Here is a 25,705-nt window from a genome sequence, read left to right on the forward strand (position 1 = left end):
CAATTGCGCTGAAAGGATCTTGCAAAATAATCCTTTATAGGTTTTATCACCAATAGTACCTGGAACATCTATATTTTCAGGGGAAATTTTCTGAAACACAAACATGAATATGCTACATTTCTGTAGCCCAACAGTTTCTAGCAACCAATTTTGTATGAGAAGTTTCATGTCTCTATGTTTGCTTATTTATGACTTGAAAAGCATATAGCCCAGTTCCAAGTGGAATGGAGGATTTCTAAATGCTTTTGGAACAATTAGCTTGGCAATAATTTTTAACATCTTGGAAAAGAAAAATTACTGATTCTAGCTATCTTCCCAGGATCATTATAATCATAAATAATTCACGAGAAGTGCCCAAATCAGTGTATGTCTAGCAGAAAAGAGATGCTCAACAAATATAATTTCCTCTCCCTTTCCCCCACCCCTGCTCCTTCCCTACCACATGCCAGACAGGAACCCCAGCCAGTGATGGAGCAGGATGGGGGGAAGTCAAGCTACCGGTCTTGTGAGCAGTTCTATTTTTATCTGCCTTACATCTGGGCATCTAGTTAAGAGTTTGTTTGAATAAAGAGTTCTAATTGCACTGCTGGGTGAAAAAGATGATGATCTCTGTCCTTTGGAAGTGAAATTCTGTCCCTAGTTTTCTCTTTCTAGGGTGATCTCTGGTCTTCCTACAAGCTTCAGTTACTCCCTTCACAATGATACCCAGATCTCTGTCTCAAGACCTTCATCTCCATCATCCCCAGGACCCAATCAGCCACAAGAGTATATGAAACCCAAATATCTCTTACTCCTCTCCCTCCACCCAACTCCTATCATCAATGCCTAAGTTCAGATCCAGATTATTTTGTGTGTAAACTAGTGCAAGAGAATAGAATAGAATAGAACAGGAGTTCATTCCATCAGCAATATGTTAGCTGCTTTGGGAGGAGGAATACTGGGAAGCAGTGATCCAGACAAGAGGTGATGAAGACATAGATTAGAGAGTGGTATTGAGAAGGAAAGGGTGAGTGTGAAAGACACCACACAGGAAGATTCAAAAGGTTTTTTGTTTTTTTTTTTAATTTTTAAAAATTTTTGGCCACTTCCTACAGCATGTGGGATCTTAGTTCCCAAAGTGGGGATTGAACCTGTGCCTCTGCATTGTAAGAAGAGAGTGTTAACCACTACACCACCAGGGAAATCCCTCAAGAGATTTAAGTGACTAATCATGAGGAGATGAGAGAGCAAGGAGTCGAAGTAACTCTAAAATTTCCTGGCTAAGTATATAGGAAAATGTCTACTGAGAATAGACTGCAGAAAAAAGTAAAGTCCTTTAAAAAGATGCAGGAAATTGACTTGAAAGTAGGAAAATCAGAGCTTGGCAACATTAAGAATTAAAATAGTGATAAATATTATAAAGTATATATTATATAATTTAGAATTGTGTTAACATTTTAATATAATTTTTATTGATATAATAATTATGTTGATCATTTTAATATTATTTTTCCTACAAAGTAATACAGTGGGGAATGATCAATCAAATGAAACGATGTTGACATTAAAAGACATGACTGCAGACAAATGTTCACTGGATTTGCCAGTGAGGAATCCACACTGGACTCACTCAGAGAAACGAGTGGGGATAGAAGCCAGTCTACGAGGGAAAGACAACACAAGTGAGTAATGCAGACTGCAGGCTGTGGTAGATTTTAAGAAGTATGGCAGAGAAAGGAAGATTGAGAGGAAAATATTAGGATAAGATGGCTGCCAACAGGGACCTTGAGCCATGTCAAGTTTGCAACATTTGCGAAGAGAGCTAGTAGAAAAGAACCGTCCATTTTATAAAGGAGAAAAATTTATCTCCAGTGTTTCCTTTATGAAGAAATCACAAGAGAGTAGATTCCCATATCTTTTTGCCTTTTCATACTATTCATGGGGTTCTCAAGGCAAGAATACTGAAGTGGTTTGCCATTCCCTTCTCCAGTGGACCACGTTTTGCCAGAACTCTCCACCATGACCCGTCCATCTTGGGTGGCCCTACATGGCATGGCTCATAGTTTCATTGAGTTAGACAAGGCTGTGATCCAAGTGATTAGTTTGGTTACTTTTCTGTAATTGTGGTTTCCATTCTGTCTGACCTCTGATGGATAAGGATAAGAGGCTAATGGAAGCTTCTGATGGAAGGGACTGGCTGTGGGGGAGTCTGGGTCTTGCTCTGACGGGAGGGGCCATGCTCAGTAAATCTTTCATCCGATTTTCTGCTGATGGGTGGGGCTGTGTTCCCTCCCTGTAGTTTGGCCTGAGGCCAGACTATGGTAGGGGTAATGGCAATCCTTCAAAACTACTTATGCCAGGACTGTAGTATTCAATGCCCCCAACCCTGCAGCAGGCCACCACCGACCCACGCCTCCACCCAAGACTCCTGGACACTCACGGGCAAGTCTAGGTCAGTCTCTTGTGGGGTCACTGCTCCTTTCTCCTGGGTCCTGGTTCTCATATTGGTTTGTGCCCTCCAAGAGTCTGTTTTCCCAGTCCTGCGGAAGTTCTGTAATCAAATCCCACTGGCCTCCAAAGTCAAATTCCCTGGGGTCCATGGGGTCGCAGATAATCGGACACGACTGAGCAACTGAACTGAACTGAACTGAGGCTCCCAGGTTCAAGAAGATAGGTACAGAAATCTGTGCTGATATGACACAGATCTGATCCCAGCTGCTTGTATCTTTTGAATATCTGATTCTGAGTCACTCACTGGCCAGAAGGGAAAAGGTAGGGTATTACAAAGATATCTGTCATCTTACTAAACAAGGCAAATAATGTCATAGGTCTGCCACCTTTCAAGGTAATTTTTTATTTCATACTTTCGGTTTAACATTTTAACATCTTTTCCCAAAAAATAGGTGCTATAATGATGGTACCTGGTGACACAAAATATTTAGAATAGAGCATCCATCAAATAGGGCTTCCCAGGTATCTCAGTCGTAAAGAATCTGCCTGCTAATGCAGGAGACACGGGTTCAATTCCTGCGTCGGAAAGATTGCCTGGAGTAGGAAATGGCAACCCACTCCAGTAGTCTTGTCTGGGAAATCCCATAGATAGAGGAGCCTGGAGGGCTACAGTCCATGGGGTCGCAAAAGAGTTGGACACAACTAAGTGACTAAACAACAACAACCAACAAAATAATCTGTTAAGTCAAATGTCAGCACAAATTTTAATCACTAACGTAGCCAGATGACAGATAGCATATCTGATAGCCAGCATTTATGAATTTACCTCCTAAAAGAAATCACACACTCAAATTCAGCCGAAGTAAAAATGAAATTAAAATAAAGGATAGTAATTCCCAAAGTATGCAGTTTACTGACGGATCTTCTGCATTTTATAAATAGAGGGTGCTTGAAACCTGTCCTTCAGTTCATAATAAGAGCCTGCCATGAGCTTCTAAAGCAAGTAGGAAAGAGTGGGGGAGTGAATTTGTGTTCTGAAGAGGAGATACTGTATGTTTGGAAAATTCCATTTAACTAACTCAATTGTAACAAATCTCCTTCCCAGAACGCTATCCTAGGAGACTGAAAAGCAGTAATTAGAACAGGTGGGCAGAGAAGGTCAACTAAATGCAGATTGACAGACAGGCCTACAAGAAGAGGCATCCCTTGAACTTCATTATTCCAACAATAATGTCTTTATTTACATACTAAAGCGGATATATTGTGTTCAGTAAAGCTTTTCAATAAGTAGAAACATGCTGCTGAAAGATTGGCACACCACCGCGAAGAACAGCTAATTTAAAGATACAAAAACCAGGGTGATAATTATTTCTATAATCCCACAGAAAACAGTGAAATCGCTTTCTTCATGCATCTTACGAATCACAACCATAGCAACTTAACACATGGGGTCCCATATGGGTGGACTGCCTCACAGGATGCGGCCAGGAACTTGGGAATTTAAGCTCTTACACCAGAACTAGAGAAAAAGTGGACATGGAATAATTTTGTATCAAAGTGAAAACTCAGAAATTCTAAGAGGAAATCTCAAGGAATAATTATAAATACTCTTGCTTCTTGTGATACTGTTCATCGGGTGTTCTTAGAATTGTGTGGCCTGTTCTACATCGCAGCAATGATCAAAGAGCCTCACTAATTAAGAATGGCATTGCAAGGGATTTCCCTGGTAGTCGGGTGGTTAAGACTTCACCTTCCAATGCAGGGGGTGTGTGTTTGATACCTGGTCAGGGAGCGAAGATCCTACCTGCTGTGTGGCCAAGAAACCAAAACATAAAATAGAAGCAATGTTGTAACAAATTCAATAAAGACTTTAAAAATGGTCCACATCAAAAAAAATTCTTTAAAAAAATGGTCATTGCAAGAGTGTGCATGTATGTGTATGTGTTTTAGCTGGGATTTTTTTCTGATTCTGAGGAGAATTTTCAAAAGAAAATTATTTTGTTGCTATAAATAGCCCACTGAAGGAGGCTAACACTAGTTAGGGAAAAGCACCAATTCCAACAATCTTCTTCCAGTTTGTAACACACACCCTGAATATATAAAAAAGCACCGATGAACTACCTGAATCCAAAAATATAGGAATGGATCCTTGTAATTAAGCACGTGCCCTTGATGGGCATTATTTTTCTCATATGTCAGTGAACAGACTGAACTAGATACATTCAAATACTGGCTCTATCACTTAATTTCTAGAACCTTGAACAAAGTACTTAAATTCTCCATGCCTCAGTTTCCTCATCTGTAGAATGAGGGATGATAACAGTGCATACCTCAAGAAATGAATTAGTACATGAAAGCAACTAAAACTACCTGTCTGCAGAAACTGCTCAATAAACATTCTCTATTATCCTCAAGAGAAGACTAAAGTCCTTCCCCAGATCCCTGATCTGTGATCATATGAAAACTGTGCACATGTGCTCTGTGGGCTTCCCTTAAGAACTGAATATCAGAGCCAAAAAGGAAATAATTCTGATGAAATATTGCTTTCAAAGTATTTTGAAGTATTTAATGCCATCATTTTGGAACAAATAAATTAGTGTTCATTGGGTGTTTTTTAATCAGTATCTTCTGACGCACAATTATAGACTCAAATGAACATTAAATGTTATTTTCATTAGAGAAAAAGTAGTCATGAAATGGAGCAGGACCCTGTGGTGCTTGCAGCCTATGTCCTCAGCCTGCCTTTTGTCTGTAGAAAAACTTTAGTTCAAAGAATCAGTTTAATCAGAGAAGTGAGAAAATGCAGAGACAAAGGAAAATAGTCAGAGAAGACCAAATAACAGCAGTCATTAAGCAAAGTCAAAGACCTTTAGTCCCTCCTCAAGGGCTATGGATAATATTCTGAGCCATCCCGTTTGAGCTGCTTTATAGATACTGAAATCCGCACCAGGTGGAAGGTGTTAACTATATGATGACCAAACTGTAGCCACGACATGTGGTAAGTCACTTCATTCACGTCCAAATCTTTGCAACCCTATGGACTGTAACCTGCCAGGCTTCTCTGTCCATGGGGTTCCCCAGGCAAGAATACTGGAGTGGGTTGCCTTGGCTTCCTGTAGGGGATCTTCCAGGCCCAGGGATAGAACTCGCGGCGCCTGCATTGCAGGTGATTCTTTACTGCTGAGCCTCTGGTGAAGCCCTAGCTATGACATAATGTGCCACAGTTCTGAGTACTGGCCTCAAAGTAATGGGAACAAACCAACCCTGGAAGTGAAGACTAACTTTACTGAAAACAACCAAGATGACGCTGCTCAGACTACTACATGACCCATTTCAACATCACTGTCAGAGCTGACTGTGCTGTTTCTGCATAGAGCCCCCTCCCTCCATCTATAAGGGCTCCTACTTTCTGATTGTTGGGGGAGTGGGACAAGTCGGCCTTAGGATAGGAGTTTGCCCTCCCCTCGCCAGGTTGCCAGTCTCCAAAATAAAGCAAAGTTTCCATTCCACCAATCTGGCCTCTTTATTCACTTTAAAGCAGAGAGAAGCCAGATCCCCACTTTGAGTAACAGGCAGAGCCATATTTGGGGTTTGCTTTTCTTCCTGATCATTCCACCTTTTGTGACCTCTATCTTTTTACTGGGTGTCCATAACTGTGGAACCGCCAGAGTGATTTTAAAGAATATAAAATGAGTCAGTTTAGTTCAGTTCATTCACTCAGTCATGTCTGACTCTTTGTGACACCATGGATTGCAGCATGCCAGGCTTCCCTGTCCATCTACAACTCCCAGAGCTTGCTCAAACTCATGTCCATCGAGTTGGTGATGCCATCCTACCATCTCATCCTCTGTCATCCCCTTCTCCTCCTCCCTTCAATCTTTCCCAGCATCAGGGTCTTTTCCAATGAATCGGCTTTTCACATCAGGTGGCCAAAGTATTGGAGCTTCAGCTTTAGCATTAGCCCTTCCAATGAATATTCAGAACTGATTTCCTTTAGGATTGATTGGTTTAATCTCCTTGCAGTGCAAGGGAATCTCAAGAGTCTTTTCCAACACTACAGTTCAAAAGCATCAGTTCTTTAGTGCTCAGACTTCATAAAATGGGTAGGTCTTGCAAATGATTGCTAAAGACAAGGTCTTTATTAAGAATGAACACAGAGGGATTAGGGTAAAGAACCTAGAATCTGAGCCTCTGTTGAAGGGTCTAACCCTTTTAGGAAAAAAAGAAAAACACTTTTTATGCATTTTAAATGCACATCCACACATTCATTTATTGAATAAATATCTAATGGAAATGTTAAGCACTGTTGTAGAAAGCATGGACACATAAAGTAAATACACAGTCCCTTTCCTCAAGGAGCTTATAGTTTCATAGGAAGACAATCGTGTAAACCAACAATTACAGTGCAACAAGAGAAATATTAAAGGTATTAATATAAGGGGTCCCATGGGAGTGTGAAGGAGAGAGGACCGGTGTCTGCCTAGAAAGTGCCAGGCAGAAATTTACAAAGGAAAACAATGCACATTTTTTTCTCAGCCTGAAAATGATCAGAGGGCACCCCAGGCAAAAGGAATGGCATTTGCCCAAACCTGCAGGCATAAAAGAGCCTGTTTGATGTGCTGCAAAAAGACTGATGTTGCCATCAAGGTGTTGAAGTTTGGATGGAGAGTCAGAGCTGAGAGAAAACCAGAGTGGGTGAGAGGAAACAGACTAACCATACCTGGCTACAGAATTCAGACTTTAAATGTATATTGCTGATCCTGTTCGTGACGCCGGTTGTCTTGATGTATCTCACTGTGCACCCTGTTCGCTGAGCCCATGGTAGGCAAGGCGCAAGCAAAGAGGCTGGAATAAAATGCAAGGAGCCATAGGAACTGCAGCCAAGAGAACTACATTCTCTCTTGGCTGACACAGCAGATGTAGCAGCAGACATAACATAACACAATATAACCACACACAACCCTTCAGGGCTTTCCAGGTGAAGCTTATATGTATTTATAGAACAGAAGTAGCCCATGGCCAAGGGAGTACCTCGTGAGGCACATGCACAGTGCCATAAGTGAACTCAGCTGTTACACACAACTGTGCAAGGTTATTGCTTACAGAACGTGGGGCAAGAGGGCATGAGAGCATGGAGCAAAAGAGCCTGGCTGGCGCCATCTTGTTAATCCCCCCACAACAGGTGATACAGAAAGAAGCATTGCAAATGCGACCAATACTGCTGCTGCTGCTGCTAAGTCGCTTCAGTCGTGTCCGACTCTGTGCGACCCCATAGACGGCAGCCCACCAGGCTCCGCCATCCCTGGGATTCTCCAGGCAAGAATACCGGAGTGGGTTGCCATTTCCTTCTCCAGTGCATGAACAGGAAAAGTGAAAGTGAAGTCGCTCAGTCATGTCTGACCCTTAGCGACCCCATGGACTACAGCCTACCAGGCTCCTCCGTCCATGGGATTTTCCAGGCAAGAGTACTGGAGTGGGGTGCCATTGCCTTCTCCGGTGACCAATACTAACTGATCCCAAAATTGGAAAGGTTTCTCTAGCCACAAAATAAAGACCAGTTCAGAGGAGAGGCAGAAGAATCCCAGGCTGGCAATGGTGAGTGCCAAACACAAAGTAGGTGTCATAGTAGACAGAAATGAGGGCTTGCTGGAACACAGATTTAGGGGAATGGATTTACAGAAGTTGATCATTGACTGGATTTAGGCATCAGAAAGAGGCAGGAAATTAGAATAATTGCAAAGCTTATTTCTGTCTTGATTAAAACAGGTGAGAGATGAGGGCAGGAAGAGAAGGTTTATGACTTCAGGTGAGTTCTCTGAAATTTCCAGGTGCAGATGTTGAACGTGGTGGAGTTCAGGAGAGAGATTGGGGTTAAAGATAGAGCTTTGGGTCTGATGAGAACAGAAGAGGTGGGCATGAGTGAGTTTGCTCAGCTAGAGTGTAGAGATGAAAGGAAAGGGGACCAAAAAGGCAGCAGTAGAATTCTCAGGGAGAAGCTGAGTCACGGAGATCAAACAGGAGGAGCAAGTGGTCACCAGTACCAAATGTCCCCACCAGCATGTGAAAAAGCACAGGGAACAAATGTCTATCACATGTCATAACTGAGGCGTCATGAGTCAGTTTGAGGGGAATGGAGAGGAAAAGAGTTGGGTTTTGTGGGCTGAGGATTAAATAGAAACTGAAGCAAGTAGCCTTGAGCTGACTCGGCTTTCTCTGGATGAATGCATGCATCTTATTCCACACACAGTGCACACACCGTCCACTTTCAGTCCATTTGTTAAACCCATGCTAGCTTGAGTAGAGTAAGCTACTCTCTGTGTGGTGCGATGGGAAAGATGCCAAGGACCTCCCTGATGGCACATTGGATAAGAATCTGCCTGCCAAGGCAGTGACATGGGTTCAATTCCTGGTCTGGGAAGATTCCACATGCCAAGGAGCAACTAAACCCATGCACCACAACTACTGAGCCTGCACTCGAGAGCCTAGGCTCCACAACAAGAGGAGCCCCCACAGTGAGAAGCCCACACTCCAACTAGAGAGTCGCCTCCACGCATCACAACTAGAAAAAGCCTGCATTCAGCCACGAAGCCTCATCACAGCCAAAAACCAAATAAATTATTTTCAAAAAATTTTAAATAAAATAAAGATGCCAGGAAGCTCCTTTCTTTTTCCCAGAAGGATCTTTTCACTAATTGACTAATGCCTGAAAAGCTGAAAGAACAGAAAGCCATTCTTTCATACTATAATTAAAAATAAAATTTTATATGTAAATTGCTTCAGGAGATGTAAAACATGGAAAATTCCAAAGTAAGCTGGAAATTACCCTTACCTGACCCTCTTCTGAAAAGGGGTTTGAGAGGGGCAAGCTGCCAGAAAGAATCTGAGAGAGTCCTGAAGAAAGAGACTAAAAAGAGGACCTGAAAGTACTGAAAACAAAATTTTACCAGGTCCAAAATTGTACTTGGTTTTACCCCATCCACATTATCTTAAACACAAAGAGGCAGATCCCTAACTGTTGGGAGAACAATTCTTTCCTTTGGTTATAGAAGGGGGGGATTATCGTCATTAATAATTTCATTGTCTAAACTCAAGAGAGCTTTAAATAAAAAGTCTTCCCTCATTCTCCAACCCACATATTCATTTTCAAATTCTACCTAATAATCTTGACATATTTCATTTGGTTTTATGAGTTTTTTTTTAATATCTCTCTAACATTAGTTAATTTTTTAATTGCCAAGAAGGTTTTTAAAATCTATTATGGGTATTAGGATATGGAACTATTAAGTTTTTATATATATATACATGTATCTGACTGAGATATTTTTGAAGCTTGTCATAAAGTCTTAACTTTGAAAAAGGCTCCACTACTTTCATGAGCTTTCTGCAAAACCACTCATCAGAGCCATTTAGAAAGAAAGATGACATTAAAAGGAGGTAAATTTTCCTCATGTTATACCGTGATTTAGTTGTGCTCTCCCATTAAGTCTAAATCTGTCTTCCAACCAGTGTGAAGTAGGCATGATTTATTTAAGCCTGATGGTAAAGGTCTATTAAAATAGTAACTTGAACATCGTCATTGGAGAAGAGAATGGCAATCCACGCCAATATTCTTGCTTGAAGAATTCCATGAACAGAGGAGCCTGGTAGGCCACAGTCCGTGGAGTCATGCAGAGTCAGACACGACTGAGCAGCTAACACGCACCCACACATAGTCACGGCTAACATGTCACTCACCAAAGAGATCAGGGCAGGGATTCCACAGAAGGCTGTGGGTCTCTCCATGTCAAGGAAATGAACAACCGAAGGGACTAAAGATATCAACCCCTCAGGAACTTCTTTGGGCGTCCAGGGGTTAAGACTTTGCCTTTCAGTGAAGGAGGTGTGGGTTTGACCCCTGGTTGGGGAGCTAGGATCCCACATACCTTGCAGCCAGAACACCAGAACACAAACAGCAGAAGAAATATTGTAACAAATTCAATATAGACTTAAAAAAAGCGATGTCATGTACAGAGAACCTCATTCTCAAGAGGGTCTCAAGGGACCAGGAAGCAGCCTATTGGAAGTGGGGGGCTCCAAGTCTGTGCCTGACACAATCATGAACCATCATCACAGCTCAGCTCTGCATTTAACAAAGGAAATGTTTGCAGTTGGATAAGGAAAACAACAACAACAAAAATCCATGGTGTTTAAATCTTTAAAATAACATACAGCAGTGTTGCTTTACAATACACCTTGCTGATGAATGGATTTAGATATTCTAATGATCAAACTCACGTCCCCTGAGTGTTTTCACTATGACTACATCTACAAACTTTCTCACAGTCCTTTAAAATGTTAGGGCTTTTTAGGTACTTGAATCCAACAATGACTTTAATCAGTCATTCCACTTTTTCTACAGCCATACACCTATTTCATCACGAAATTTCTCAAAGGCAAGTTCTATCCTTATACTATCTACTTCTTGCTCTGTCTTCACTATCCACTTCTTCTCAGTACAAGGACATAAATCAATTCATTGCCTCAACACTCTCCTAAAACTGCTCTAGTTAAAATAACCAGTCATACGCACACACAAAAACAACAGTCCTAAGATATGAATTCTTTACTCCTATTCCTTGGGGGTAATCACCTTTATCAGTTCTACTCTCAGAAATAAGTCCATTAAATTTTATGAAAATAGCTTGTAATAGCAATAGATGTTAATTCTGCTCCATCAGAAGTTAATGAAATGGCTGATACTCAGAGTACTCTCTGATGCTGCCACAAGAGTTAGAACTTTTGGTGGGAAACTGCACAAATGATTTTTTTTCTCCAAGAAAAGCTTTGTCTCAATCAATGAAAAGTTTGAGCCCAGAATCAGAATTGTAGGAGTGAAGGAGCATGATTTTATGGCTCTCTTTCCAGCCAACCTACATAAAATTCTCATCAGATAAAATTCAACTTACCTGCTTTTTTGAATGAGTTTCTGATTAACTTGTTTATTTACAGTAATTAAATAACAGCAGAACATTACATATTTTTGATTCTCTGGTATAAACCTGAAAAGCGTTCTTCTTTGAATCAAATAGCAAATTAACATGTAGAGAAAGAGGACTGGCTTACTTCCTTTTATGTGGAGTGGTATTTTGCTTTTGTTAAGATCCATTACCAATTTCACACATTACATAGTAGGCCAAGCTGGGTTCCAGGTGGAGACCCTGAACATTACTAATGGGCAAGTAAGTCTTGGAGCAAAAAACAGAGCAGAACTCTCCCCTTTCAGAAAAGGGAAACACACCAGAGGCTTCCTCGAGGTGAACCAGAAGTCAAAGAGAGTTAGTCCATTTGTGATTCTGAACAGATAAGAGTTAAGTCAAACAGCAAGCAAAAGGAGTAGTAAAGAAATCAAGCACCCACTACAGAACACTGCAGGAACAAAAGATGGGAAGCTGAAGATCAGAGTGAGAAGCAAAGTTGTTGGAATCCTTGATGCATGAGACAAGTGCTCAGGGCTGGGGCAATGGGATGACCCAGAGGGATGGGATGGGGAGGGAGGTGGGAGGCTGGTTCAGGATGGGGAACATATGTAAACCCATGGCTGATTCATATCAATGTGTGGCAAAAACAACTATAATATTGTAAAGTAATTAGCCTCCAACTAAAATAAATAAATTAATTTAAAAAAATGAAACACAAAGCTCTAGAGGGGAGCTGGGGAAGTCCAACCCGGGAGGACTTCTCCAGTGGTTCAGTGGTTGAGAATCCACCTGCCATTGCAGGGAACATGGGCTCAACCCCTGGTCCAGGAAAATTCCACATGCCACGGAGCGACTAAGCCCTCGCACCACACGCCTGCAGGCGCCTGGAGCCGGGACTACTTAACAAGAGGAGCTGCTGCAGTGAGAAGCTGGCATCACAAGCAGAGCACAGCCCCACTCACGATACCTGGAGAAAGCCCACGGGCAGCAACAGAAGACCCGGCGCAGTCAAAAATAAACAAATAAAGAAGACTCAACAGCTGGGATTCAAGAGTCAAAATTAGACAATGAGAAGATCTCATCTTTTAAGTAGCCTGGAATAATCAAGTATGGCCTCATACACTTTGTGAAGAGCTTGTCTTATATTCACTGTACTAGACAATCCCTGCGCACCTCTGCTTGGCAACTCTGTGGGCTCAGCAGTTAGCAGCCATCTATATTTGTGTGGATTCCCATCAGGACCCATTTCCTTGCCTCCTCAGGGGATGTCAAGGGTATTTTTTTCCCCAAAATAGTACATGAATCCTGAATCACCATCACCAAAGCAATCTTAAGTTTTCTTTTCTCCTGCCAACATCTGTGTTAGCCTGTTGACCAATACAAAAACTAGTAGCCTTGTCTTCATAAGGGATCATTTAGTAGCATTTTGAAAAACCTAGTTGCTGTCTCCCTTTTGAAGGACTAAGATGCAACATTCTGGAAAGAGCAGAGAGAGAAAAGAAGGGTAACAGGGGGACCACTAGCATGCCAGAGGGGAGAAAAGAAGGAAGTCATTTATTTGACTCATTTCCTGGCAGGATTAATTTATAATTCTTGGAAATTTTTGTCAGGAGAGTGGGAGGAAAGATTTCAAGAATTCATAGAATCATTAAAAAGAAGCAGCATGAGGAGGAGGATATCCATTGCTTCTAGTCCAGTGCTTTCATTTCACAGATTTGGAAAAATGAAGAAAAGAGGAGCAGAGACAAGATAGTATCTACTTCCATCCCAGTATTTGCCAATTACTTTATACTTGTCATTTCATTTATCCTTTTTAAAAAAACTATGAAGTAATGATATCTCCGTTTTATGAAGATGAAGACTAAGGCTCAGCAAGGTTAACTACATTTTCTAAGGGTACATAACTAGTAAATGAAAATAAAACAAGATTTAATTCAGATATTCTGGACCCAAAGCTTCTTTCTACAAAGAGGTATTGGAAGGTTAAACGATTGTCCCAGACAATGTAACCAGTTAGCAGCGGGTAGCTGGGTCTCCTGATTCCCTTCCTCCCTGATTCCCAGCCTCTGTTACACTGCAATTTCAATTTTTTTAACGGAAGACAGATGACACTGTGAATTAAATTATCCCATTCATGCAGCGTGCTGTCCATTACGTTCACCTGCCCAAGACTTGTCTTCCCCACCTTTCCTCCAGCCCCTGCTTGGCATCTTTCCCCAATTCATGACTTGACTGACTGGCCACGGACCCTTACTTTACAATTTCCCTTCTCACTTCCTCCCCTCAAAAAATAGCTTTCCTTTCTCTTATTCCCTGAGGACTCAGGGGTCTTTTAAGGAACTGATACATACATGTAAGGAATATGTTAACTGATAATGGCTCCATGCCTTACTGTATTATAACCACCCAGACATTAATCACCTGTCAATATCCAGCTACAATGTAGCAGCTCCAGGGATTCCAGTGCAGGAAATTTCAAAGAAGGAAAGAAGCTTGGGGCTTTTTGTCAACAATTTTAGAGTTAGGCCAGTACCACCTTCCCCTAAATCTGGCTCCAAAAGCAATATGTATCATCAATTAATGTGTATTTCCTGAGCACCTACAATGTGCTCAGTACTATGCTAGGGCTTGGGGGAGATGAAAGGTGAAAATGAAAGATTTCAGACACTGTTTCTCACATTAAGTGGCTTCCATAATAGCGCTCTGGAGGTCAGACAGCTGGCACACAATAACTTCCGAGATACTCACCCCTCCTTGCCTCCCTGGAAGCACCTCAGAGCCAACACCCTTCCCCAATTAAAAGCGGCCTCACTTTCAGCATACATGAACACCTACATACTTTCTTTGGTTAGTGAACATCTTCCTCCCTACAGCTAGATGCAACACCTCTGCCCTCTCCTCAGCCAGTCAATTGCCTGATCCTGTTGGTTCTAGCTCAGCCATGGCTTAGTCAGTTCAGTTGCTCAGTGGTGTCCAACTCTTTGTGATCCCATGGACTGCAGCACGCCAGGTTTCCCTGTCCATCACCAACTTCCAGAGCCTACTCAAACTCATGTCCATCGCGTACGGTGATGCCATCCAAGCATCTTATCCTCTGTCGTCCCCTTCTCCTCCCACCTTCAGTCTTTCTCAGCATCAGGGTCCTTTCCAAGGAGTCAGTTTTTTGCATCAGGTGGCCAAAGTATTGGAATTTCAGCTTCAACATCAGTCCTTCCAATGAACATTCAGGACCTATCTCCTCTAGGATGGACTGGTTGGATCTCCTTGCAATCTAAGGGACTCTCAAGAGTCTTCTCCAACACCACAGTTCAATTCTTCGGCGCTCAGCTTTCTTTATAGTCCAACTCTCACATCCATACATGACTACTGGAAAAACCATAGCCTTGACTAGACGGACCTTTGTTGACAAAGCAAAATGTCTCTGCTTTTTAATATGCTGTCTAGGTTGGTCATGGGCTTCCCTTGTACCTCAGTTGGTAAAGAATCTGCCTGCAGTGCAGGAGACCCGGGTTTGAACCCTGGATTGGGAAGATCCCCTGGAGAAGGAAATGGCAACCCACTCCAGTATCCTTACCTGGAAAATCTCATGGACAGAGGAGCCTGGTGGGTTGCAGTCCATGGGGTCGCAGAGTCATGCATGACTGAGCAACTAACACTTACTTACTTTAGGTTGGTCATAGCTTTTCTTCCAAGGAGCAAGTGTCTTTAATTTTATGTCTGCAGTCACCATCTGCAGTGATTTTGCAGCCCTAAAAAAATAAAATCACTAGACCATTCAGGTATGACCTAAATCAAATCCCTTACAATTACACAGTGGAAGTGAGAAATAGATTCAAGGGATTAGATCTGATAGAGTGTCTGAAGAACTATGGATGGAGGTTCATGACATTGTACAGAAGGTAGTGATCAAGACCATCCCCAAGAAAAAGAAATGCAAAAAGGCATAATGATTGTCTGACAAGGCCTTACAAATAGCTGTGAAAAGAAGAGACGCAAAAGGCAAAGGAGCAAAGGAAAGATATACCCATTTGAATGCAGAGTTCCAAAGACTAGCAAGGAGAGATAAGAAAGCCTTCTTCAGAGATCAGTGCAAAGAAATAGAGGAAAACAATAGAATGGGAAAGACTAGAGATCTCTTCAAGAAAATTAGAGACACCAAGGGAACATTTCATGCAAAGAGGAGCACAATAAAGGACAGAAATGGTATGGACCTAACAGAAGCAGAAGAAATTAAGAAGAGGTGGCAAGAATACACAGAAGAAGTATACAAAAGAGATCTTCATGACCCAGATAACTACAATGGTGTGATCACTCACCTAGAGCCAGATATCCTGGAATGTGAAGTCAAGTGGGCTTTAGAAAGCATCACTATGAATAAAGCTGGTGGAGATGATGGAATTCCAGTTGAGCTATTTCAAATCCTGAAAGATGATGCTGTGAAAGTGCTGCATGCAATATACCAGCAAACTTGGAAAACTCAGCAGTGGCCACAGGACTGGAAAAGGTCAGTTTTCATTCCAATCCCAAAGAAAGGCAATGCCAGAGAATGCTCAAACTACCACACAATTGCACTCATCTCACACGCTAGTAAAGTAATGCTCAAAATTCTCCAAGCCAGGCTTCAGCAATACCTGAACCGTGAACTTTCAGATGTTCAAGCTGGTTTTAGAAAAGGCAGAGGAACCAGAGATTAAATTGCCAACAGCCATGTCTATCATCTCTCTTTTCTCCATGCTGTTATTACATTCATGCTTCTCCACTTGACTATTGCAATGACCTCTTCATCTATAGTTTCTTCCCTCTCAAAGCCATCCTATGTGTTATTGTTGTGCAGTTGCTAAGTCATGTCTGACTCTTTGCCACCCCATGGACTGCAGCACATCCCACTCTCCCCTGTCCTTCACTATCTACCCGAGTTTGTTCAAACTCATGTCAATTGAATCAGTGATGCTATCCTGTGTACACAATGATTTACTTTAATCTTCTTTAAGTACATCTCTGTCCTAGTCAGTCTGTTGAAAACATCAGTGGTTCTCATTTTCAGAAGTCTAAATTCCTTAGCCTGATACTCAAAACCCTTCATAATTTGGCCAGGTCCCACCTTTCCAGTCTTGCCTCTCATTAAACATTCTTTGACAAACTTTGTTGGACTGTATTCATTGAGCCAATTACTATTTCTTGGAAGACTCCTGCTCCCATGCCTCTCTCTGTCCCTTACCCTGGCAAGACTTCCATTCCTCCTCCTTTCTGCCTCCCAAAGAGTATCCATTCCTCCTGGGCTCACTACCAGCTCTGCCATGAAGCAGTCAGAAGTCACTGATCTGTCTCTAAATACTCGTAGGACTTTACCTGATTATCTGAAAAGGTTATTAATCAGCCTCTACCTTGTGTCAGAGTTATCAGCATTTATGTCTCCCTCTTCTACTGGTCTGTAAACTCCATGAAATGCAAGACTAACATTTAATGCAGATGTAGTCAAAGGGCTTTGTGTGGAAAGAAGTTAGATAAACTTTCCATCTGAGAAAGTAAGAGGCAAAAATGAAGAAGAGGTAACCTTTGAATTGAGCCTTAAAGAATGAGGAAAGTATGAAGACAGAAAAGTCCTGCTGATGAGAAGGGGGATTCTTGGAATATGGCTAACTTATATATGGCATTTATGTGGAAAAGACCCTGATGCTGGGAAAGATTGAAGGCAGGAGGAGAAGGGGATGACAGAGGATGAGATGGTTGGAAGGCATCACCGACTTGATAGACATGAGTCTGAGCAAACTCCAGGAGTTAGTGATGGACAGGGAGGCATGGTGTGCTGTAGTCCGTGGGGTTGCGGAGTCAGGTGCAACTGAACGACTGACTGAACTGATGAAGAAAAGAAGGTTTTCCAGTTAGGTTAGAGTTCAGAGTGTCTGGTAAACTGCTATCAGAATATCTTCTAGAACAGATTTTTAACTTGCATAGCTCTTAAGCACAAAACTTGGGCAAGCACCTCAGAGGAAGCTTGACTAGTGATCTATAGACTGAGCAACTAACACAATCTGTACCTCAAAATGATTCTATTATTAAGCCTATAGAGTAGAAGATGAATTTAACTCTTACCTGGTTACATATTTTTCCGTAAGTTGTCTTTGGTTACATTGTGAATACAAAGACTTTTATAAAGTATTTTTATTGCTTTACAATGTTGTGTTAATTTCTGCTGCACATCAAAGTGAATCAGTTATATGTATATACACATATCCCCTCCGTCTTGAGCCTCCCTTCCACCCTGTAAAGTGTTTCTAAATATCTACTGTGCTTTAAAGCCATGTATGTTGCCTCACTGAATTTGTGTTCCTTTCACTATTTCAAAGAAAATGAAAAAAAAAATTTATTATTGCTTGGAAAATTGAGGAAATTTGATTATATCTTCATTCAACAATTATTGATTGCACATTTCCTTTTGGCCAGGCACTTTTTCTAGGCACTGGAAATACAATAATGAACAAAACTGGCAAAAAAAAAAAATCCCAGCCCTCATGGGGTTTACATCCTAGTATAGAGAGACAAGCAATAAACAAAATTAATAAGTAAGGCATACAGTTATTAGAAGACAGTAAGTGCTATGGTGAAAAATAAAATGGTAAAGAGGAAGGGGATGCTGGAGACAGAGTGGAAGTGGAAGGACTAGCAATTTCAGGTAGGATGATCAGGGGTGTCCTCACAGATAAAGCAATATTAGAATAAAAAAATTGGGGAGCACTAAGCAAATGAGTCATGTGATTATCGCAAGGACCCACGTTCTGGACAGAGGGAACAGTCACTATAAAAATCATGAGGTGAGAAAAGGACAAATACCCTATGATATCACTTATATGTGGAATCCGAAAAAAGATACAAAGGAACTGATTTACAAAACAGATACAGACTCACAGACATAGAAAACAACCTTCCAGTTACCAAAGGGGAAGTATGGGAAGGGATAAACTAGCGATCTGGGATTAACAGATACACAGTTCTGCACATAAAATAGATGAACAACAGGGACCTACTGTGTAGTGTGTGAGCTTACTCAGTCCCCCAGTCGTGTCCTACTCTTTGCGATCCTATGGACTTTCACCTGCCCGGCTCCTCTTTCCTCGGAATTTTCCAGGCAAGAATACTGGAGCTGGTTGCTATTTCCTACTCCAGGGGATCTCCCCAACCCAGAATCAAACCATGTCTCTCGAGTCTCCCGCCTCTTCTTTACCACTAGCGCCACCAGGATAGCTTTGAGAACTATATTCAGTTCAGTTCAGTCGCTCAGTCGTGTCCGACTCTTTGCGACCCCATGAATCGCAGCACGCCAGGCCTCCCTGTCCGTCACCATCTCCTGGAGTTTACCCAAACCCATGTCCATCGAGTCGGTGATGCCACCCAACCATCTCATCCTCTGTCGTCCCCTTCTCCTCCTGCCCCCATTCCCTCCCAGCATTAGGGTCTTTTCCAATGAGTCGACTCTTCGCATGAGGTGGCCAAAGTATTGGAGTTTCAGCTTCAACATCAGTCCTTCCAATGAACACCCAGGACTGATCTATATTCAATATCTTATAATAACCAATATTGGAAAAGAATCTGAAAAAGAATAGACATACATGCATATTTATGTAAAACTTTGAATCACTTTGCTGTACACCTGAAACATGGCAAATGAACTATATTTCAATTTAATTAAAAAAAAAAAGTGACTTCCCTGGTGGTCCAGTGGCTAACATTTTGTGGTCCCAGTACAGGGGGCACCAGGTTTGATTCCTGGTCAGGGAACTGGATCCCACATGTCACAACTAACAGCCCACACGCCACAGTGAAGACTGACTATCCCGTGTGACCCAACCAAGACCCAGCACAGCCAAATCAATCGATAAACATTTTGTTAAAAAAAATCCTGGGATGGGAACAGGTAATTGAGAAAGGACGGAGAAGGCAATGGCACCCCACTCCAGTACTCTTGCCTGGAAAATCCCATGGATGGAGGAGCCTGGTAGGCTGCAGTCCATGGGGTCACTAAGAGTCGGACACGACTGAGCAACTTCACTTTCACTTTTCACCTTCACGCACTGGAGAAGGAAATGGCAACCCACTCCAGTATTCTTGCCTGGAGAATCCCAGGGATGGCGGAGCCTGGTGGGCTGCCGTCTATGGGGTCGCACAGAGTCGGACATGACTGACGCGGCTCAGCAGCAGCAGCAGAGAGGTCACTGTGACTGCTGCTGCCACTGAGGATCGGAGGCAGAGGGAGGGAAGCCCCTGGCACGTCACCACAGATAGGGGAATACATGGTCTAGAATGATGGGGTTGGGGTAGGGAAACCGAGGTGTAGTGATATGGAGTGACTCTTCCCAGAAAATAATAGCCAAAGAGAGGAACTGGCCTCACAAAGGAGAAGGGAGGGTATTACATAAAATGAAACTCCTGCCTTCCTCCTGGAAGAGCCATACCAACTGGGGAGCAAGTCGACACCCGTGGAAGGCATTGGCCCATCTCTGCAATGCCTGGAGGCCCACCCCCACACACACACACACTTGTTTCTCCCTGCTGCCTGTTGTGGAAATGACACAAACCTCAATCAAGCAAGGCTTTATCAGAGCGCTAGCATTAACCTGCAATCCTCATGCTTCATCTTTGCTATGGCTGGTTATATTTTCCCTGATAGTTTAATGTTCCCTAAAATTTTTGCAAAGGGACATAATGACAATTTAGGTTGTCAGTTTGTCTGTTTCATATAGTAGAAATTCCTAAAGATGCTGAGGGGGAAGGTATTCCAATAAAAAGCATTATACCTAATCTAGGAAATTAAGGGGCCCTGGAGAGAGCTGTACCTGACCTAAGTATTAATAAAATATATAAAAAACTGTCTAAACAAAACCTTGATCTAACAAATGCCTTTACAAGCAGTTAAACAGCATTCCTCTAGTATGTTCTGATAAACAATTAATCATAAATTTAAACTTCATATTTAATCCCACTGTAAGCATTGAACTCTTACTAAATATTTTAAGATAGAGAACAAAGACCAAATTTTTAAATTCCATTAACAAGTGTTAAAGATAAGCTGCTAAAGCCCATTAAAATATATATGCTTGAATGCCCCTTCATTTCAAAAAGTTGGAAAACAAAAAATGAAAAACTTTGTCTCACTAAAAATAACCATGCCAAACTGCAAATATGTATGAGGAAGTTGTCAGTTAATAAAAGCCCGGAAAATGCTTTTAAAATACGTGAAACCACTATAACAATAATTATCATTCACTTGAAAGCTCTGAGCTTAGCGTGACTTTCTATATTTGTGTGAGCTTTAGGTGATCACTTGATTCTGTCTCATTTCACAGTACAGCAATGTCATATATAATGATGTCATCAACTCAGAAAAAAATGGAGCTGTTGTAACAGGATATCTTAATCCTGCTAAATTAGTGGTTTGTCACTAATTTGCTACAGCACTAATTTTGTCAAAGTACAAACACCTTGTATAGCAATTCACCTGCATTTATTGGGATTAAAATCTAGGCCTTTTCTTCAACAACACTGCCACCTTCTGTTTAGTGTGGGTTTACTTTTATTTCTACGCCTTCAAGAGTCAGGAAATTAACTTTGGAATTGTATATTTTGGGGTTTTGGGGTTTTTTGTTTTGTTTTTTTCTTTGTTATTGAAGTATAGTTTATTGTGTTATGTTTATTATGTATTTAGTTTATTATGAATACAACATTGTATTCATTTCAGATGTACAACAAAGTAATTCTGTGACTGATTAGACATTCTTTATGGTCTCTTCCAATTTTTGGACGATACAAATATTCTATAGATGAGAAAATTGAGGCCTGAAGATATTAAGTCACTTGCTCATTGTCCCACAGCCATTTTGTCCCAATTAAAATCCATAAGATATCGATTCTCTCTGATTCCCTTGCCATCTATGTATCTATTACATCGAGCATAGTGGGGATGTTTTATCAACTGCTTAATAATACTTTTCTCCAAGTATAGAACTTGCTTATTTATGTTTCATAAATTTTGTACAGTAAGAAATATTGTACTTTCAATTCCAAAAGATTTACATTTGCTCAGTGTGTGGCTTCAAGGTAAAAAAAATTACTTTAGGCAAGAAAAGCAGGACTAAAAATTTTTGTTTTACTCGCCTCTATTTTTCTCCTCCTCAGTTATGAAAATTTTATATAAGTGGGGCACAATACCAATGCTAATGGGATGGGTCTAGGAAAAAGAAAAGGACAAGAAATATATCACATAGATTGAGAAGTAATTAAGCAAGAATTGTGTTAAACTTTAAACCTGTAGATATATTTTATAGCAAGCCACTTTAAACTTAGCAGGGTTTTTTTTTTTTAAGTTTTACATCAATTGGAATATCTCATTTAGCTAGGTTGGATGCAAATAAGATAAGCATTTCTGGTTTAAACCCACTTAGTCATTCTAACATATTTTGCTGTGTTGTGCTAAGTCGATTCAGCCGTGTCCGACTCTGTGACTCAATGAAACGTAGCCTGCCAGGCTCCTCTGTCCATGAGATTCTCCAGGCAAGAATACTGGAGTGGGTTGCCATTTCCTCCTCTAAGGGATCTTCCCGATCCAGGGATCAAAACCGCATCTCTTATGTCTCCTGCACTGGCAGGCAGGTTCTTTACCACTAGTGCCACCTGGCAAGCCAGACTCCTCTGTCCATGGGAATTCTCCAGGCAAGAATTCTGGAATGGGTTGCCATTCCCTTCTCCAGGGGATCTTCCAGATCCAGGGATTGAACCTGGGTCTCCCCCATTGCAGGCAGATTGTTTACCATCTCAGCCACCAGGGACCCCTCTCTAACATATTACATATTTGCTAGCATTTTAAGTATTTTTGTGTTCATATATATAATATTTTAAGTATTATATATTCATGAAAAACATTGACCTGTAGGATTTTCCTGTAATAAAATAATGTTGGCCTCATAAAATAAATTTAGCCTCCTCCTCTGTTTTCTGGATGAGTTTGTAAGGTCAGGAATATTTCCTTCCTGTATGTTTTATAGAATTCACCAGTAAAATTATCTGGGCCTAAAGTTTCCTTTAAACCAAGGTTTCTATTTATGAATTCACAATAAAAATGGATATAGGTCTATTTTGATTTTCTATTTTTTTTTCTTCATTTTGGTAATTGGTATCTTTCAGGGATTTGTCCATTTCATTGTATTGATTTTCATAAAGTTGTCCATAAATAACCTCTACTATCTTCTCAAAGGATCTGTAGTGATATCCTCTCTTCCAATCTTAATATTGGTGATTTATTTCATTTTTTCATGATTAGTCAGATCAGAGGTTCATCAATTGCATTAGTTTTTTCAAAGAACCAGCCTTTGATTTTTATCTAATATTTGTCTGATCCTTATCTCACTGATTTCTTCTCTTATTTTCTTCCTTCTGTTTACTTTGTATTGTTCTTTTTCTAACTTCTTACTGTGGACGCAGAGATCACTGAATTTTAGCTACTCTTATTTTCTAAATAACAATTTAAAAATACAAATGTATCTCTAAGCCTTCTTTTAGCTGCATGTCATAAATTTTGATGTATTATATGTCCTTTAACATTTAGTTCTACTTTCTAATTTCCCTTGTTTTTTCTTCTCAGACCCACGTGCTTTTTTAGAACATGTTGTTTCCTTTAAAAGTAGTTCAGAACTGTTTTATAGTCAAGCAAATGATATGTCTTACAGAATTTCTATGTGCACTTGAAAAGAATGCATATTCTGCTATTGTTAAGCTGTGTACTCTATTAATGACAGTTCAAGTTGATTTAGTTCTTGGATCTGCCAACTCAATAGTCAATACATTTACTTTCAAAATTTTGTTTCAGTAATTTTTAGATCACTGAACTCATGAAGGAGTATTACCAAATCAGAGCTGAATATCATTGCGTAAGGCAATTAATCAGTTTGAAAGGTAGTGACCACATGATTTCCTATGGTGCCTCATTGCTCTGAATTTTTATGATTAAGCACAACACTGAAAAATGTAGAATGCTTTATTGAATGGTCACTGGAAACTTGTTCTAAAATAAAATATTAGAAAAAAAACAAGGTAAAACTAAGAATTATTCATACTTTTACAAAGTAAAATAAAATTAAACTGTGCATTGGCCAGCTAATTTAGCCTCAAGGGGTTAATTCTAATTAACCTAGGTTATACGATAACAATTTAAGAGCCTTTGCTCCAAAACCAGTGGATTATTATGATTCTTTACTTCATTTTCCTACAGGCAATTGAGCCTTAACTTCTTTATGCTGTGGTTTCTTGCATATTACACTCCATAGAATCTAGACTGTAAACTTAGGGTTAGAAGTGACTGAACTTCTCTGAGATAGCATAGAAACAGAGCTAAGTATCCTACTGGAGAAAATACCTTCATTTCTGTATCACAGCTATAGTCAACTACTCTCCCCATTCTGCTAGTGAGCAATCATGGCAGGACAAGTTTTAATTAAGGTTAAAAAGCCAAGTGTGATTCATAATAGTAATAATTGCAATGTATTTACTCCTAGAATTTCAATCACATTATAATCAAATTATTGCACACTAATGAGTCATTACTGAATTGAGGTAAGAATATTCCAGATATTCTTCCTGTGCATCACCCCTACTTATATGACTTTATTTCTGAGATCAAGTTTATCATTGTTTGATACATAAAGCACTTTGTAAGCAAGCTTTTACCTCCTGATAAATAATGAGGGACAATTAATAGCAGAGCAATAGAAAATGTATTGGCTCTGACCAGTAACTTAAAGGAAAAAATATATATACAGTAAGGATCCACCAGGTAATATGCAGCCGCTTTTTGCCTTCCGTTATTTCACAGCTGAGAGGGGAAAAACTTGTCTCTAAAAACACCAAGATTTCTCAGTATAGAAATAATTGCTTTCTGTTGGAAATTGTTATGTCCTAATTAATAGAAATGGTTTGGGGTAATTAAAAATTACTGCATAATGACATGGAGGAATTCATCAACTTTCAAACTATTAGAATACAGAAAAATACACTTAACACCAAAACTCCACTGAACATAATTTAATTGTTTTCTGGATGTTGAAGAACTTCAAAATTGTGTGCTCCTCTGTCATTGTTATGAAAGCAGTAACTATTAGATTATTCGTGAAGGAGGAGTTAGAGATTCTAGACTAACTCAGCTGGTCAATCACGGTGCCGGCCATGCCTGCAGCCCATTCAAGTGGAAACGCCCCATTCCTACCGCTTCTTAACAGTGTCAACTCAAGGTAGCTCGGTTTCAAAGTTAGGGTAGTGTCTGCTGATTGGACAGTGATCATTTGCTCCTCAAGAAGCCAATTCACAGTGTAGCCAGCAATCTATCATGTGCTTTGACATGAAAAAATCATCTACTTTAGGAAATTTAAACTTATTTTTTAAAATTATACATCTGTGTACAAATGATCACTTTGGTCCAACACACAGGGCTTCCCAGGTGTCTCAGTGGGTAAAGACCTGCCTGCCAATGCAGGAGACTTAAGAGATATGGGTTCGATCTCTGGGTCGGGAAGATCCCCTGGAGGAGGGCATGGCCACCCACTCCAGTATTCTTGCCTGGAAAACCCTGTGGACAGAGGAGCCTAGCCAGCGACTGTCCGTGAGTTCACCAAGAGTTGGACACGACTGAAGCAACTGAGCAGGCATGCATGCACACACACACACACGCATGCACACACGCATATTTGTCAGAGAAAACCAGGCAAGGTTAATGGGAAAATATAGGGTAAGGAAAATTGTGACAGCCAAAATTACTGGTAAATCAAAATTACGAGTAAGCAGAAGGCAGAAGGTAAAGAAAAGATACACAGAGAGGAGAGGGTGACGAATATAGTAAACAGAGTGAGGAGAATGGAGCAGACATGAAAAGTAACTGAATCACGTTAACAGTAGAACCCTTGACTCAAAATCAATCAACTCCTGTTGTCCAAATCTTTGGAGCTGCCTGGGATTCTAAGCTGACATCGAGTTCTGTTTTTCTCTTGATTTTCGTATCTTCTTGGATCCTCCCTTCACCCCAAATGACTTGATAGAAATTGAGTTTCAAATCTTTTCATCAGATCAGTATATGAGAATAAAAAGATGAAACTCGACTGCTCCCGGGCTTCCCTCATAGCTCAGTTGGTAAAGAATCCGCCTGCAATGCAGGAAATCCTGGTCCTGGGTCGGGAAGATCCGCTGGAGAAGAGATAGGCCACCCACTCCAGTATTCCTGGGCTTCCCTTGTGGCTCAGCTGGCAAAGAATCCGCCTGCAATGCGGGAGACCTGGGTTCGA

Source organism: Giraffa tippelskirchi, chromosome 11 (assembly GCF_054371585.1).
Source record: "Giraffa tippelskirchi isolate mGirTip1 chromosome 11, T2T-mGirTip1v1.2.pri, whole genome shotgun sequence".
Lineage (NCBI taxonomy): Eukaryota > Metazoa > Chordata > Mammalia > Artiodactyla > Giraffidae > Giraffa > Giraffa tippelskirchi.